A 17,361-nucleotide genomic window follows, 5' to 3' on the forward strand; every position below is an offset into this window, starting at 1 on the left:
TCTTGGATCCTCAGTGGCTGCCCGGAGGAGCAGGGTGATACCACCCAGAAGTCCAGGAAAGTTCATTCTCCACGGGGTGAAGTTTGACCATTGAGAGACCAGAAGTGGAAGAGAGATGACTGTTACACCCTCACCCTTCCTCCACCCCCTCCCTGCCCCAAGAACAGAGTGTTGCAAAGAGCAGAGGGTCCCTCAGGCCTATCTGAAGACATCTAACCAAGGAGCACTGCATTTTCGGCGATGCTGTGGCCAGTATGGTGCTCACCTTCTTGAGCTTGTTTCTGCCTCCCTTCTCTTTTCCCCTCGCTCTTGCCACCCTGGGATTACAACCCCTTCAAGACAGCATCAGCATGTAAACTTTATGTAAGCTTTGCTTCCTCTTTTTCCTAGACACCCCAGTTGAGGACACAGGCGTTAATTTATTTGATTGATTTTCACAAAAGGTCATTCTATGGGTTAGGACTTATTACTGTCATTTTTTTTCAGTTGAATAAACTATAGGTAAAAGGAACTAACCAAGGCCAAAACTGCACTGTAAGTGGTAGATTGGGGCTCAGTCTACCTGCTTTGGCTCCAAATTGGGTGTTTTTCTTGTACTTGAATATAAGTTTTCATCAAGAGTTACAAGAAGAACCAACGAACTGTTGCTTTTCCTGTAAAGGTGGCTTCTAGGGGTGGCGTGGGGGCAGTAGTGACTAGAAAGGAGATTGACAAACCTCCTGAAAGGAGGCAGATGCATTGAGATGATAGACCCATTGACTCTTTTTGAAGAAGAAGATCAGCCCTGAGCTAACATCTGCTGCCAACCCTCCTCTTTTTGCTGAGGAAGACGGGCCCTGAGCTAACATCGATGCCCATCTTCCTCTATTTTATATGTGGGACGCCTGCCACAGCATGGCTTGGTGAGCGGCGCCACGCCCACACCAGGGATTTGAACCTGCGGACCCGGGCCACCGAAACGGAATGTGCGAACTTAACTGCTGAGTCACCGACTGGCCTGACCCATTGACTTTGCAAGCTTTCACTTTCCACAGGTTCAAAATCCGATGTCTCCTGATAGGATTGATGACAGTAAAGACAACAGTGTTGCCAGGTGTTTAGTTTCCTAGGGCTGCCTTAAGAAATTACCACAAACTGAGTGGATTAAAACAACAGAAACGTCTTCTCTCACAGTCCTGAAGGCCAGAAGTCTTGAAACAAGGTGTCGGCAGGACATGCTCCCTCTGAAGGCTCTGAGGGAGCATCGGTTCCTTGCCTCTTCCAGCATCTGGTGTCGTCTGTAATCCTTGACTCGTTGGTCAATCTCTCTCTGCTCAGTCTTCAGAAGCCTTTCCCCTGTGTGGCTGCATTATCTTCCATTGCTTTTCTCTTATAAGGACACTTGTGATGGCATTTAGGGCCCTCCCAGATAATCCAGGGTAATCTCCTCATCTCAGTATGCTTAATTTAATTACATCTGCAAAGATTCTCTTTCCAAAAAGGTGATATTTACAAATTCTAGACATGAGGGCTTCGTCTATTTCGGTGGCTATTCTTCAACCTACTAAACTATGTAAGAGGCCACTTGGCCTGGAGACACTGGTGCGTCCTTAACCATGCTCAAGAACAGTGGAGCGCCCCCTTACACTGCACGATTTGTTTTATCAGCCGGCGTGGAGGGGGAGCAGTCTGGGTTGTCGAGGTGGCTGAAGCCAAGCTTTCTGCGTACCCAGCGGTGAGCTAGAAGGGCCACCAGAGTGGACTGTGTCCTGCCCTGCCCTCCCAGCCTTACCCCTATGGGAGAAGCACTCTCAGCCGTTGTCAGGATGGTGACACAATTCCCCTACTGCTGGGACCGCGGAGGATGCTGGGCTGTATGGCCTGCGTTTGACTTCTCAGTTGCTGTCAATCACCCTGCTCTAATGTTTACATTCTGCAGGACTATCTCACAGCAAGTTTTGGAGGAAGACTCCTCCTAATCACAAATATTTGCAGTACTGGACCTTGCTGCACTTAGGCCACCGATGTTGACAGCAGAGCCGCATGCAGCCCTGGGGGACCCTACAGACCTGCCTATTGGAACAGTTCACTGGCAGTGCCATCTTCTCTCAGGCCTCTGGTTTTAGAATACGGAGGTGCAAAAGGAAAACAGAACAAGCTGTGCCCGACCCAGGGCCAGATGCCATGCAAAGAACGTCTTAGCAAATGCTAGCTTCCTTCTTTTATTTATTCTTAGGCAGCTTCCTTTCCATTTTCCTCAGGGGCATCATCTACTTTTGTTAATTATCATCTTTTTCTTCAAGTTCCTACCCAATTCACAACTCCTTGTTCCCAGCAGTCCAGATCACTTCCAATTTCTAGAAAATTGAGGCACCTCAATTCCCCCCTCCACCCCCGACACACACCTGCAAACCTACCTTCATACCCATCCTTTCTCCTCCTCTCAGTCATAGAGCCAGACAAAGCTGCCTCTGCCATTGACAAGGAGATTCAGCCTTTCTATGTCCTCCAGGTCTTCTTTCCATCAGTTTGCCCCCCACAGGCTTTTAATAACAGCTTTATTGAGATACAATTCATACAACAAAAAGATCCTCCTTTTAAAGTATAAAATTCAGTGTTTTTCAATATATTGATAAAGTTTTGCATTAATCACCACTGTCTAATTCTAGAATATCATTAGCCTCACAAAAAGAAACCCTGCACCCATCAGCAGTCAATCCTCATTCCCATTCTCCCCCAACCTCCTTACCCTTGACCCTCCCTCCAGCTCTAGGCAACCACTTATCTATTTTCTGTCTCTGCAGTTTTTCCCGTTCTGGACATTTCATATAAAAGGACTCATACAATAAGTATGAGCAAGTGGCTTCTTTCAGTTAGCGTAATATTTTCAAGTTTTATTTATGCTGTAGCATGTACTGCACTTCATTTCTTTTTATGGATAAATAATATCCCACCACATGTTTTTTTATCCATTTCATGGATATCCACTTCTGCTTCCACTTTTGGGCTCTTATGAATATGATGCTATGAACATTTATGCACAAGTTTCTATGTGGACATATGTTTTCTGTTCTCTTGGGTATATACCTAGCAGTGGAATTGCTGAATCATATGGTAACACTATATTTAACAATTTGAGGAACCGCCACACTGTTTCCCAAAGTGTCTACACCATTTTACATTCTCACCAGCAGTGTATGAAGCTTCTAATTTCTCCACATCATTGCCAGCATTTATTATTATCTGCCTTTTTGAGTATACTCATCCTGGTGGGTGATATCCCATTGTACTTTTTGTCTGTATTTCCCTAGTGACTAATAACATTGAACATCTTTTCATGTGCATATTGGCTATTTGTAAGTCCTTCTCTGGAGAAATGTCTATTCAGATGCTTTGCCTGTTTTAAAATCGAGATTTTTATCTTTTTATTATTGACTTGTAATATATATATATTTTCTGGATACTAGTCCCTTATCAGATGCATGATTTGCAAATATTTCCTCCCGTTCTGTGAATTATCTTTTTACTTTCTTGATTGTTCTTTCACTTCTACTTTCTTTTCACTTTTGCTTTCCTGTGCTTCTAAAAGCACAGAAATTTTAAAAGTTGATGGAGTCCAATTTATCTGCTTGTGTTGTTCTTACTTATGCTTTTGCTATCTTATGTAGGAAACCATCGCCTAGTCCAATGCAAGAAGACCGACTCCTGTTTCTTCTAAGAGTTTTATAGCTCTCCTCTCACATTCAGGTCTAGATCTATTTCGAGTTAATCTTTGCATACGGTATAAACTAGGGGTCTCAATTTATTCTTTCACATGTGGATATCCAGTTGTCCCAACACTATTTGTTGAAAAGACTATTCCTTCCCCCATTGCATTGTCCTGACACTCTTGTCAAAAATCACTTGATCATAAATGTCAGGCTTTATCTGTGGATCCTCAGTTTTATTCCACTGGTCTATATGTCTTGTTTATGCCAGTATACACTGTCTTGATTACAGCAACCTTGTAGGAAGTTTTGAAATTGGAACATGAGAGTTCTCCAACTTTGTTCTTTTTCGAGATGTTTTGCATTTTCTGGGGCTCTTGTATTTCCCTGTGAATGTTAGGATCAACTACCAATTTCTGCAAAGGCTGGGATTTTGATAGGTGTTGCACTTAATCTGTAGAGCAGTTTGCGGTGTATTGTCATCTTAATAGTCAGTCTTTTGACCCAAGAACATAGGATGTCTTCCCCTTTAGTTAGATATTCTTTCATTTCTTTTAACAATGTTTTGTTGTTATCAGTAGAGGAGAACAAATCTTCTGCTGATTTTGGTAAATTTTTTTTGTTTTTAGTGCCATCGAGTGCATTCCGACTCCTGGAGACCCCGTGTATAGCAGAACGGAACCCTGCCTGTCTTTTCACTCCATCTCCTCCCCTTCTGGCGCCATCTGAGACAATGCCCTGCTGCTATTCATAGGGTTTTCATGGCCAATCTTTTTGGAAGTGGGTTGGGTGGCCAGTCGGAAACTTATCCACCATTGGTGACACTGCTGTTATTTGAAAGACTGGTGGCGTAGCTTTCAGCATCACAGACGTCTGCAGCCACCACAGTATGACAACTGACAGATGGATAGTGTGGTTCCCTGACCAGGAAATGAAACCTGGCCATGGTGGTGAAAGCACTAAATCTTAGCCACTAGACCACCGGGGCTGGTTTGTTTAATTTATTTTCAAGTATTTTATTCCTTTTTTTTTTTTAAAGATTGGCATCAGAGCTAACAACTGTTGCCAATCTTCTTTTCTTCTCCTTCTTTTTCCCAAAGCCCCCCAGCACATAGTTGTATATTCTAGTTGTGAGTGCCTCTGGTCGTGCTATGTGGGACACCACCTCAGCATGGCCTGATGTGTGGTGCCATGTCCGCACCCAGGATCCGAACCAGTGAAACCCGGGCAGACGAAGTGGAGCACGTGAACTTAACCACTTGACCACTGGGCCGGCCCCTGTTTTATTCTTTTTAATATTACCGTGAATGGACTTGTTTTCTTACTTTCATTAAAAAAATTTTCATTTCTAGTGTATAAAAATATAATTGATTTTTGTATATTGATTTTTGTATCCTGCAACTTTGCTGAACTTGTTATTAGTGGATTACTTAGGATTCTCTATATACAAGATTATGTCATCTGTGACTAGAGGTCGTTTTATTTTTGCTTTCCAATCTGCGTATATTTCAATTTCTTTTTCTGGCCTAATTGCCTTGGCTAGAACCTCCAGTACAGCACTGAATGAAGGTGGTAGTGGAGTCCTTGTCTTGTTCCTCATTTTACGCAGGAAGCTTTCATTCTTCAACCATTAAGCATAACGTTAGCTGTGGGTTTTTATAGATGACCTCTATCAGGGTGAAGAAGTTCCCTTCTATTCCTAGCTTTTGAGTGTTTTTATCATGAAATGGTTTGGGATTCTGTCAAATGCCTTTTCTGTGTATATTGAAATGATCATTTGTTTTTCTTTATTCTATTAATATGGTGCACTGATTTTCATATGTCAAACCAACCTTCTGTCTCTGGGAATAAGTCACACTTGGCCATGGTGTATAATCCTTTTTATATCTTGCTGGAGTCCCTGATTCTCCTATAGCTTCCATATTTTTCCTCTATTGATTTCCTTCCTTTAGCCAATAAACATGCTCAAATTTCTCTCATAATAACAGAGAACCAACCAAACTTACCTCATGGGCCCTATGTCCCCAAGCTACTGCTCTATCTCTTTTCTCCCATTTTTATTCAACCTTGGAAAGGGTTGTCCTCTTTTTAGCTTAATACCAGTTCATAACTGAACCATAATGGAAACTGCTTTCATTAAGATCACGAAGGACTTTCCAACTACCAAACTCTGTGATCACATTTCAGACCTTACGTTGTTGGACTTTTTAGCATACTACAGTTTCTCTCTTTCTTCCTCTTTGAAATTTTCAAATCCCTGGTTTTCTTTGTAACTTTTTTTTTTAAGGAAGTTTAGCCCTGAGCTAACATCTGCTCCCAAGCCTCCTCCTTTTGCCGAGGAAGACTGGCCCCAAGCTAACATCTGTGCCCATCTTCCTCTACTTTGTATGTGGGACGCCTACCACAGCATGGCTTGACAAGCAGTGCATAGGTCCAAACCCGCGAACCCTGGGCTGCTGAAGCGGAACATGGGAACTTAACCGCTGTGCCACCAGGCCAGGCTCTCTTTGTATCTTTTTGAGTATAGCTTCTTACTTTCCTTTGTGGGCATTTCTTTCCTTGCCTATAAAATGCTGGTGTTCCTTAAGGTTCTATCTTCAGGGTACTTCTCTTCTCTCTTTATTCCTTATCTGAGAAGTTCCATAGACTCTCATCATTTTGACTGTCATCTGTATGCTGATGAATATTAAATTGTTAGCTTTTCTCAGATCCAGCCAGGTATATCCAAACACTCCCAAACATCGGCACTTGAAAGTCCCACAGGCTTGTCAAATACAAGAAGTCAAAACAAAACTTTCAAGCCTTCTCTATAATCACTAAGACTAAAAATATCAAATGTTGGAGAGGGTGTGGAGAAACGAGAACCCTCGTACATTGCTGGTGGGAGTGCAAACTGGTGCAGCCACTATGGAGATTCCTCAAAAAACTACAAATAGAACTACCATATGACCCAGCCATCCCACTACTGGGTATCTACCCAAACAACTTGAAATCAACAATCCAAAGGACATATGCACCCCTATGTTCATTGCAGCACTATTCACACTAACCAAGATATGGAAACAACCCAAATGCCCATCGACTGATGATTGGATAAAGAAGATGTGGTATATATATATATATATATGTAATAGAGTACTAGTCAGCCATAAAAAAAGATAAATTCATTCCATTTGCAACAACATGGAAGGACCTGGAGGGAATTATGCTAAACAAAATAAGCCAGACTGAGAAAGACAAACACTGGATGATTTCACTCATATATGGAACATGTCTAAACACGTGGACAAAGAAAACAGTTCAGTGGTTACCAGGGGAAGGGGGGTGGGGGGTGGGCACAGGGGGTGAAAGGGAGCACTTATGTGGTGACAATCAAGAAATAATGTACAACTGAAATCTCACATTGATGTAAACTATTATGAACTCAATAAAAAAATGGAAAGAAATACATCAAAATGTTCACACATAAAAAAACAAACAAACAAAACTTTTGAAACCTTCTTATCCTGCCCAACCTGTTCTTCTTCTAGCTTGAAGAAAATCTCTGGAATTTAAGAAAATCTAAACAGGTTCTTAGATGAGGTGAGAATTTCGTCACCTTACTAAGGCAGGTTAGAAGACCTGCCTTTTCCTTGGTGTGAGATGCTATGTGGCAGAAAGAGAGAAGTCTATATTTTACTCTTCCCTCAGAGAGCTTTTAGTCTTTAGCAACAGACAGGAATGAGCACAGCTTGCTGGATTCCAAGGCAGGTTAAGAAAAGTGTAACAGAAAAAAATTGAATGATAATGGAAACTCAAAGGAGAAAGAAGTTGATTTTGCCTGGGAAGGTGGCAGATGGGAGTGGGGAGACTTCCCAAAGACGATGAATTCTGAACTGGGGCAGGAAGGTGAGTGGGACTTAGAGAGATGGGGCAAGGTGGTAGAGAATTGGCTGAGCTGTCATGGGGGATAGAGCCAGTATGTGCAGGGAGGAACATATGGCTTGGTATGTCTGGTGGGAGATCGGAAGAAAGTAGCAGGTGCCAAGGTAGAGGCTAGAATTTGAAGTGTCTTGAATGCCACCATGAGGAATTTGAAGTTTTTTCTCTAGATAGGAGATACTCATTGAAGCTGTTAGGCAGAGCAGTAAGAGGGTCCAAGACATATTTTAGGAACGCTCAAGGGGTCCTATGCATCTAGTGTTTACATGCATTTAAAAAAATATATTCCTGGGTACTTCAGAGTCAGAGTAGTTGAAAAGGGTCTTGAGAGGTCACCTGTCTTTGTTCCTTCTCTGGATGGTGTGGTTCTTATATTTAAAAGTAAGAAGGCAATGAAGCAGCATCAAACATTAGCCTGCCAAAGTTTAACTATCTCTGCCCAGGGCTCTTCCTTCCCACACTCTGGCATTGTCCCTTGCCAAAACTGAAATATAGGTCACTGTGTCCTGAAGGCAGGAGGAAAAAATATGCATTAAACAAACAGGAAAAAAAAGGCACAAAGAAAAACCCACCAACAGCCATACATAGCAGGTGTACAGACTCTTCCCCATTCTACAGCCCTCCCCCACCCTGCCGTCCTGTAACACTGGTAAGGTCAAAGTAGAACCTGGGCTTCTCAGAAGTGGAGGAGGGACTTCCTCAGGGTAGAGAACACAAAGCTCTTCTTATCATTCGTGACCTCCTCCAGGGCTCCCTCTTCCCTGAAGACTCTCTTCTCTTCCCCATAGGGAAGAAGTCTCTCCCTTCTCTGCTTTTACAAGATGCTCTGATGCTTTTACATGAGCCTCTGTGAGGCTCTCATGGCTTTTGTTCTTGGACTGCCTGTGAAATCCCAAGGGCAAGGCTGTGTTATCCACTGCTGTATTCTTCATGGTGTCCAACACAGAACCCTGGGTGTCTAGGCACCGTAGGGAAGTGATCCGCAAAGTGTGAGCAATCTGGGGGGATATAAAGAACAAGCTTTTGGAGAGTGGGAAGAAGATATTAGAACTTCATTAATGCTTATTTCTAACCTCAAATAAGAAATAAATCAAACTTTATTATTTCTTAATGTATAGATTGACAAGACTATGTACATATAAAATATAAATACGTGCATTGAGACGAACGCTTAAAATCTTTTGGTTTCTGAGGTTGGATTAAAAAATGGTTGGGACCACTGCTCTAGGCGCTGAATTAATGATTGTTGTATGAAGTAACTCTGAAGTATTTGGTGATAAATAGGAACATTCATTATGAAAGAAGGAGCTGGTCATTAATTTATTCCTGCCATTAAATAAATACAAATATTAACTAGTGACTTCTATGTGCCAAGCAATGTGCTAGGCTCTGTGGGTTGTTTTGTTGTTTAAAGACGAATATAATATGTGTGGAAGGACTTTGAAGAAATTTTAACTCTATGTAATACGACAGTAGAATATGAGTGAGGATTTAGAGGAGCATATGGGGACATGGGCACCCTCATTCTTTTCTGGGGGGTGGGGCATTTGGGCACTTTTCTGGAGGACATTTTGACAAATATGTCAAAGGTCTTTAAAAAGTTCATATCTTGACCCAGCAAGTCCACTTCTAGAAATTTATTTAAAGTATAATTAAGGATTTGTGCAAACATTTGCTACAAGAATGATCATTACGGCATCGTTTTCAATATTGAAAAATCAGAAACGACTCAAATTTCCAACAACATGGGATTGTTTATATAATATGTATTGTATCCATTCAATGGAACACAACCCAACCATTAAAAATTGGTATCTACATACATATTTAATTACATTGAAAGCTATTTATAACATTTTAAAATTAAAATGTATTATACAGAACAGAATCGAGAGCCCAAGAATGTACAGTCAACTAATATTTGACAAGGGAGCCAAGACTACTCAGTGGAGCAAAGACAGTCTTTTCAATAAATGTTACTGGGAAAATTGAATATTCACTTTTGAAAGAATGAAACTGGACCCATATCTTATACCACTCACAAAAATTAACTCAAAATTGAATTAAAAATTTAAGTGTAAAACCTGAAACCATGAAACTCCTGGATGAAAACATAGGAACAAATCTCTTTGACATGAGTCTTAGTGATAGGACACCTAAAGCACAGGCAACAAAATAAAAAGTAAACAAGTGGGCCTACATCAAACTGAAAAGCTGCTGCCCAGCAAAAGAAATGATCAACAAAATGAAAAGACAACCTACAGAATGGGAAAAAATATTTGCAAATCATATGTCTGATAAGGGGTTAATATCCAAAATATATTTTAAAAAGCTCATACAATTCAACATAAAAAAATAACCCAATTAAAAATTGGGCAAAGGACCTGAATAGACATTTCTCCAAAGAAACTATACAAAAGGAAACAGGTACATGAAAAGATGCTCAACATCACTAGTCATTAGGGAAATGCAAATTAAAATCACAGTAAGATATCACCTCACACCTGTAAGAATGGTTATTATTAAAAAGACAAGAGATAACAAATGCTGGTGTGGATGTGGAGAAAATGGAACCTTTGTGTACCACTGGAATCGTAAATTGGTACGGCCACTGTGGAAAACAGTATGGCGATCCTCAAAATATTAAAAATAGAACTACTCTATTTTCCAGCAATTCTGCTTCTGGAAATACATCCAAAGGAAACCAAATGCTAACTAGAAAAGATATCTGCACCCGCCATGTTCATAGCAGCATCGTTTGCAATAGCATTGTTGCAATAAACAATCTAAGTGTCTATCAATGGATGAATAGATAAAGAAGTTGTGGTATATATGTGCAATGGAATATTATTCAGCCATAAAAAATTGGGAAATCCTACCATTTGTGACAGCATGGATGGACCTTGAAGGCATTATGCTGAGTGAAATAAATCAGACAGAGAAAGACAAATGCTATATGAACTCACTTATACGGGGAATCTAAAAAACAAACAAACAAAACTCATAGAAAAAGAGATCACACTTGTGGTTACCAGAGGCAGAGGGTGGGGGGAGGGAAAATTGGAGGAAGGTGTTCAAAAAGTACAAACTTCCAGTTATCAGATAAATAAGTAGTAGGGATGTAATGTACAACATGACGACTATAGCTAACGCTGATGTATGATATATGGGGAAATTGCTCAGAGAATAGATCCTGTGAGTTCCTATCACAAGGCGAAATTTTTTCCCTCTTTTTTTCTTTTTGCTTTTGTGTCTATATGAGAAGATGGACACTAGCTGGACCTACTGTTGTAATAATATTACAATATATGTAAATCAAACCATCATGCTGTATGGTTTAAACGTATACAGCAATGTATGTCAATTATTTCTCAGTAAAACTGGAAAAAATGGGTTATACAGTATTATCTAATACAAAATGATTCTATTAATATATATGCATACAGGGAAAGATTCAGGTGGAGTGTGCTAAGACTTTTTTCTGGTTTTTGTTTTGAAATTGACATACTGTAGCATACAGTTCTGTGAGTTTTAACTATGCCTGAATTGTATAACCACCACAACAGTAAGGACGGACAGTTCTATTACTTGAAAAAAACCTCATGCTACCCTTTGGAGTTAGACCCAAATCCCTGAAACCACCAATGTGTTCTCTGTTGCTATAGTTTGACCTTTTCCGGGATGTCATATAAATGGGATTATACAGTGTGTAGCTTAAAAACCGACTTCTTTCACTCAGTGTAATGCCTTTGAGACATGGCACTAAAAGTTCCTTTCTTTTTATTGCTGTAGTATTCCATTGAGTGGCTGTACCACAGTTGTTTATTCATTCACATGTTGAAGAACATTGGCCTGTTTCCACTTTGGGGGGGTCTATGAATAGAGCTGCTATAAGCATTGTGTACAGATTTCTCTGTAAACGTATGTTTTGCTGGGTCATATGGTAAGTGTATGTTTTACTTTATAAAAAACTTCCAGTGATATTTTTCACAGAACTAGAACAAATAATTCTAAAATTTGAATGGAACTGCAAAAGACCCCGAATAAACAAAGCAATCTTGAGAAAGAACAACAAAGCGGGAGGCATCATTCTCCCCATTTCAAACTATATTACAAAGCTATTGTAATCAAAACAGTATAGTATTGGCATTAAAGCAGACACACAGATCAATGGAACAGAAGAGAGAGCTCAGAAATAAATCCACAGATATATGGATGATTAATTTATGACAAAGGAGCCAAGAATATATAATGGGGAAAGGATACTTTCTTCAATAAATGGTGTTGGGAAAACTGGACAGCCATATGCAAAAGAATGAAACTAGACCCCTATCTTATGCTATACACAAAAATTAACTCAAAATGGATTAAAGACTTGAATGTAAGACCTGAAACCATAAAATTCCTAGAAGAAAACACAGGCCATAAGCTCCTTGACATCAGTTTTAGCAATGTTTTCTTTTTTTTTATCTGACTGCAAAGGCAAGGGAAATAAAAGCAGAAATAAATAAGTGAGACTACGTCAAACTAAAAAGCTTTTGCACAACAAAGGAAACCATGAACAAAACAAAAGGCAACCTACTGAATGGGAGAAGATATTTCAAATCATATATCTGATAAGGGGTTAATATCCAAAATATATAAAGAAGTCATACAACTCAAGAACAAAAAACCAAACAACTCGATTAAAAATTTGGCAGAAAATCTGAATAGACATTTTTCTAAATAAGATATACAGATGGCCAACAGACACATGAAAAGATGTTCAGCATCAGTAATTATCAGGTAAATGCAAATCAAAACCACAAATGAGATATCACCTCATACCTGTTAAAATGGTTATTATCCAAAACAAAAAATAGCAAGCGTTTGAGAGGATGTGGAGAAAAGGGAACCCTCGTACAATATTGGTGGGAATGTAAATTGATGCAGCCACTAAGGAAAACGTTATGGAGATTTCTCAAAAAATTAAAAATAGAACTACCGATACGATCCAGCCATTCCACTTCTGGGTATCTATCCGAAGTATTCAAAAACAGTAATTTGAAAAGATATATACACTCCAATGTTCATTGCAGCATTATTTACAATAACCAAAATACGGAAACAACCCAAGTGTCCGTTGATTGATGAATAGATAAAGAAGGTGTGGTATACATACATGATGGAATACTATTCAGACATAAAAGGAGGGAAATCTTACCATTTACTACAACACAGATGGACCTTGAAGGTAGTGGTATCTTAAGTGAAATAAGTCAGACAGAGAAAGACAAATACCATATGACTTTGCTTTTATGGGGAATCCAATAAACAAAACAAATGAACAAACTAAACAAAACAAAAACAAACCTTAGATACAGAGAACAGATTGGTAGTAACCAGAGGAGAAGGAGGTGGAGGGGTGGGCAAAATGGACGAAGGGGATCAATTGTTTGGTGATGGAGAGTAACTAGACTTATGGTGGTGATCACTTTGCAGTGTATACAAATATCGAATTATAATGTTGTACACCTGAAATTTATATTATGTTATATACTAATTTTACTTCAATAAAAACAAAACCTACCAAACTGTTTTACAGAGTGTTTTACCTCTATACTTTCCCACCAGCAATGTGTGAGAGTCCCAGTTGCTCTGCATTCTTGTCACCACTTGTTACTATCTGATTGGTATTTTTTTTCTGTTTTAGCCATTCTCATAAGCATGTACTGGTATCTAGCCATGGTTTTCATTTTCATTTCCTAATGGCTAATGTTGTTGAACATCTACCTATGTGCTTATTTGCCTTCTGCATATCCCCTGTAATGAAGTGTCCATCAAGTCTCTTGTCCATTTTGAAAAATTGGATTGTGTGTTTCCTTATGGTTGAGTTTTGAACTTCTTTGCACATTCTAGACACAAGTCCTTTGTGAGATATGTGATTTGCAACTATATTCTCGCAGTCTTTACTTTGTCTTTTCGTTCTCTGAATAGTATCTTTCATAGAGAAAAAGTTTTTCATTTTTATGAAGTCTGATTAATTTATTATTTTTTTCTTTTATGCCTTTTAGCTTCATAACTAAGAAATCTTTGTCTAACCCCAGGTCATGTAGATTTTCTCCTATTTCACTTCCAAAAGTTTTACAGATTTACATTTTATATTTATTTCTGAGATCCATTTTAAGTTAATGTTTTTTGATAAGATTTGAGGTTGAGGTTGAAATGATTCATATTTTTGCATATAGATGTTGAATGGTTCCTTATGATTTTTTGAAAATAAATTAAATTGATCTTGTGTCTCTGTGAAAAATTGATTGGACATACTTGTGTGAGTGTATTTACGGACACTCTATTCTGTCCCAATAATTTCTGTGTCTAGCCTTTTGCCAATACCACACTATCTAATTATAGTAGGTCTTAAAATTGGATAAAGTGAATCCTCCAACTTTATTCTTCTTTTTCAAATTTGTTTTGATTATTCTATTTCTTCACCTTTCATATAAACTTTAGAACAGCTTCTTTGTATCTACAAAAAAAAAAAACTTGCTAGAATTCTTATTGGTATTTTATATGTCAACTTAATTGACATTAACTGTGTTGAATCTTCCAATCCACGAACATGGTATATCTCTCCATTTGCACTAAAATTTTAACAAATCTTTTGCTTAGATTATCATCGTTTTCCTTTTGCTTATTTGCTTACTTTGATAGTGTCTTATTTTTAAAATCAATTTTATCTTTAATTTAAAGATTGAAAGGCTTTCAGTAGGCAATGGACAGGGCAGATCAGGAGAAGACTGAAACTGGAGGTTAGAGATGCCCTTCATGGTGAGCTGGGGGCAGACCCTGTTGCCAGTGGGGTGGGGAATTCCAGTAGATGCTCCAGAAGCATCTGGAGAGTGTAGTGGGGGATGGCTGATGTTCAGAAGCAAGGAGTACCAGAGAGAGGTGGAGGTTTCACCAGAAAATCTGCCATGATGAGACAATGCCACATGCCAATTCAGGCAGGGCCTGAGCATCATAAGGGGTCTAGAAGCAGGGTCCTAGCTATTGTGATTCAGCGGGGAGACATCCACTCTCTAGTGGGAGTGGAGATAGTTAGCAAGCACCTGGGATGGGTAGGAAGTCCTCCAGATGCTACCCAGGAGTGCACACAGGGGCTATGGGAGAGGACCTAAGCAGTGATCCAAATATGAACTCAACATTACTTTGGGAAGATTGGCCAGGTACACTAAATTCTGAGTCTTTTGAGGATCAGGACTAAGGCTCCTGAAATTCTACTTGACTAAATCCTAAATTGGTCCTAGGAATGGTACAGTGTTGAGCCTGAAGGTGGAATTCAAGTGGCCTCAGTTGTGAGAAGAGGAGGAATGTTGGAGTAGGAAGCCAGGTGGAGCATTGATCATTTGTTCACTTATTTACCCAACATTTACTACATGAAAGGCATTCTTACTGTTATTGCTGCAGTCCACAGTGATGCTGTCTACTTGTGGAATGAGCAGATAGTATGCATACACACGCTTGAACACACCCCCCCATTCACATACGCATGTGCTCATGTACGCATGCATGGGTGGTTGCACAGGAGGAATGGCAAGCATTGGCCAAATTCCAGCTGGGAAACCCACAGTGACACTAAGCCTCAGGCACTGGGAGCACCATGGGTCAGTTCATAAGGTAGCCGCTAACATCAAAGAGCCTGGGGATTGTTCCAGAACTGGGACAAAGTGTAGCCGTAACCCTGAGGTCCTGTGATACCAGAGAATAAGCTGATGCATTTCCTTGGGATTGAAAAAAGTTTTAGGTATCATTTGAACAGCTGAGTCTAAGGACACAATGAACTGGCAAAAGAGAGGAAGGCGACCCATAAAAAAATATATTAAATAGTTCCTAACTTAAGTAGCAACATAAGTGAGGTTGTATTTTTTCCAATAGGAAAGGGGATTAGCAGCTTCTTTTCAGCATCTAAGAGCAAAAAGATAGCCAGCTCTCTTGAACTTGAATTTGCTTATTATAAGCCCTTATCATAAACCATCTCTCTCCGTGTATTGATTTCTAGCCAACAATTAACCAGATGTGACCTTAGAGCCTTGATAATAGCTGGGGAACTCACTAAACAGAGGGAGCCTGCTAATTTATGGGAAGCAAGTATTTACAGACCCCCTCAGCCTCAGGTGAGTACTTTTCTATCCAAGTGGCATATGAAGTCACAAGCACAGAGCTCTGATGGTCCCTGTGAGCTTGTGCTGACCACCTGGAAGGATGAGGCAGTCTAGATCTGACTGGAAATGACTCAGTGCCCAAATTGTAAGACCAGCCACCTGCTGCCGAGGGTTGAAATTCAATGCCTATGTCCCCACACAACAGGATTACTGATAATAATTCCATTCACTTGTGTATACATTACATTTTACAAATTTTTTTTACATCCATTATCATGACAATATTTTTTCTGTATGGTTTCATTTATATAAAGTTCAAAAATAAACTCAGGTAAACCATACTGTTCAGAGATGCGTACTTAGGTGGTAAAACGGTACAGCAAGTTGAGGAAATGATCACAATAATGTCAGGAAAGTAGTGATGCTAGGGGGAAAAAGCAGTGTGGTTGGGAAGGGGCAAGTGCAGGCCTTCTGAGGGGCCGGCCGTGTTCTGTTTCTTCACTTGGGTGGAACTTACACAGTGGTTCACTTTGCAATAATTTGTTAAGCTGTACGTTTATGACTCATGCACTTTATGCATGAGAGTGTGTTTTGTTTTACACATCAAACAAACAAACAAAAAGCCAAAAAAGAAAAGAAAATCAGTTCCTTCCTTTGTGTCATTCCAACCATGATTGGTTGTTGGTTACTGAGATTCTAGCCTAGAGGTGGCTAAAGTCGCCATACGTAACGTGTCACCGCCTTGGTGGTATTTTGGATAAACTGACTTTTCAATTCCTTATTTAAAAAATATCAATCTCTATATATAGTCCCAGCCTGAAAGCCCCATGGAAGGACTAAGAAACCTGCTCAAGGTCACAAGCTAATGTCAGAGTTAGAACTCAATCCAGGTGTTCTGATTCCCCATCTAATGCTCTTAGATGGTAATACTAATCTTCCATTCTCAGCTTTAAAAATTCCACAGAACTCTTTATTTCAAGTGGAACTGAGTTGGATATCTTGGCTGATTGTGGAATTGTCCATTAGTTTTCAAACTTGCTTTAAAAGAAGAAGAACATTTGGCTCTGTACTAGTCAAATATGCCAAAGAAAGTTTCGCTTAGCATTGTGAGTTAAACCAGTAGGAAAGATGCACCTGGTTTCCTGGTAATGATGACATCTTGAAAAATCAGAACCTTTTACATATAAGATTCAATCTCATAACATTTTTGTACAAAATTTATTATGTGTTCATTGTAAAACATTTAGAAAAGTTCAGGAGAGATAAAGAAGGAAATAAAAACCACCACAATTCAGGGGCTGGCCCCATGGCCGAGTGGTTAAGTTCACGCGCTCCGCTGCAGGCGGCCCAGTGTTTCATTAGTTCGAATCCTGGGCACGGACATGGCACTGCTCATCAGACCACGCTGAGGCAGCGTCCCACATGCCACAACTAGAAGAACCCACAACGAAGAATACACACCTATGGACCGGGGGGCTTTGGGGAGAAAAAGGAAAAAATAAAATCTTTAAAAAAAAAAAAAAAACCACCACAATCCCAACCTTTGGAGATAAGTATTGTTAAATTTTGGTATGTTTTTAATCTACGTTTGTTTAAAAAGTCTTTGCAAA

Source organism: Equus quagga, chromosome 4 (assembly GCF_021613505.1).
Source record: "Equus quagga isolate Etosha38 chromosome 4, UCLA_HA_Equagga_1.0, whole genome shotgun sequence".
Taxonomy (NCBI): Eukaryota; Metazoa; Chordata; class Mammalia; order Perissodactyla; family Equidae; genus Equus; species Equus quagga.